Source organism: Galeopterus variegatus, unplaced genomic scaffold (assembly GCF_000696425.1).
Source record: "Galeopterus variegatus unplaced genomic scaffold, G_variegatus-3.0.2 Scaffold2509, whole genome shotgun sequence".
Taxonomy (NCBI): domain Eukaryota; kingdom Metazoa; phylum Chordata; class Mammalia; order Dermoptera; family Cynocephalidae; genus Galeopterus; species Galeopterus variegatus.
Window position 1 is genome coordinate 233758 of NW_007728620.1, and position 1967 is coordinate 235724.

Below are 1967 nucleotides of genomic sequence, written 5' to 3' on the forward strand. Positions count from 1 at the left end.
CTGTTTTATTATCTTTTTCTTTTGTTGATAAAAAGTCACATCTTTCTGATTATTTGCATATCTTTTAAACTTTGTTTATATGTTGGACAATATGAAATTATAGTATGCATTATAGTTTCTTTTTTAAAATTTTCCAAAATTTATTTTTATTAGCATATTCATTGTTACAAATCATACTTTTTCTTTCTGTCCCTTACTCAATTCCCCTCCCCCTTTCCCCTTCTGTTTCCCCCTTTCCTTCCCTCCCCTCCCTTTCCCCCTCCCCATCCTTCCCTCTAATAACAATAGATTCATTCTGCCCATCTGATAGATTAACTGTTCCTCTGTTGGTTTGTTGCCTAGATGATCTGTGCAGTACTGAGACAGGTGTGGTCAAGTCCTCCCCTATTATCGTACATCAGATGCTTCTATTACTCAGGAGTGTGCTTTGTGCTTTGTGGAGAGAGAAGACCTCTTCTCTTTTTTTGTTGTTGTTTTTGTCTCTGTTGGTGCCTTTCCTTGTGTCGATACAGTTGAGAGTCTGGCGTGCCTTCTGCACGGTGGCTGTGACCACTGCTACAGAGACTAGCTGCTTTTGCAGGCCCCATGGCAATTGCGTTGGCCGTAGTGGGCTACCTGCCTGTTTGGTGTGCTCTTTATGTGGTTGGCGGCTGGGTTCAGCTTCCCTTGGCTCCATACCTCAGGACCCTGGCGGGGCCCTGGGGCAATGCAGAGTTTCTTTTTGATTGTCTTATCTTGCTTTAAGGCATGCTTTTGTTCTGGCAGGCAGTTATATTACTGGATGGTAATCCTCATCTTGTTGATGCTTGGTTTTAGGACTCTTCATGGTTTTGGCCTTAGTTTTGTGACATAGTTCTTATTCTATTTTTATTTACTTATTTATATTCTTATTTATTATTTTTTAATACTTTTAATGTTTTTTTTTTTTTCTTGGCAGCTGGACTGTATAGGGATCTGAACCCTTGACCTTGGTGTTATCATCACCATGCTCTAACCATGTGAGCTAACTGGCCANTCTGAACCCTTGACCTTGGTGTTATCATCACCATGCTCTAACCATGTGAGCTAACTGGCCAACCCACCCTTACTCTAGATTGTGGTCTTTATGCTAATAATACACAGTCTTTCTGGAGCCTATACCAAATGTCTGAATTGTTCAGAAAATTCCCTCTTTTCTAGCTACATGTTAACTCCAACATCTTTCCAGCAGTGTGCTTCCTCTCAGATTTCTTTCATTTTAAGCCCTCTTAAAGTTGTCATTTGCTAGAATTCAGGAAGTCTTGCCCTACAATAGTTTATCTTAGGATTCAGACAGGAACCTGAGGTAAACCACAATACAGATTTTAAGAGCTCCTTCCTTTCTAGGAACTTGCCCTGCAAATTGCAATTGCCTTTTCTGGCCCCAATTCCAGCTTCTTCCTCTGTGTAAGCTATATTTCTTTGGTCAAATGCAACCAGTGGTCCTTCCTTGGACTGTACCTCTCTGCTCCATGATTTGGAAATCACTTCCAGGCAGAAAACAAGGTTGAATGCAGACCACAACTTTAAGGTTCCCCTCTTTCATGAGTATCAGTCCTCATCTTTCTGCTGTGAAATAACTGAAAAAAATGATGTTAAACACTTTGTCTAGTTACATACCTCTGTAAAATGTGAGGGTAAATCCATTACCATGGTGGCTAAAATCAGGATTTCCTTTCTTTATGTTTTAAAGCCACTTTACTTTGCATATGCATGTTATGCTATTATAATTTTTTTGTGATTTTTAAACTAAATATCTATATAAAGGTCTTTGTCTCATTTAATAGCGCTGTACCCTCAAATCCTACCTTATCTCAAATTCATATTGAAAAATATGTGTTATTTCCCTGTACTTATCAATTTATTTCAATATCTATGAACATTATCTCAGCTCCACAAGATTTTCTTCAAATATATTTTTACTTTTGATTCTGTTCATTTTTTAAAAA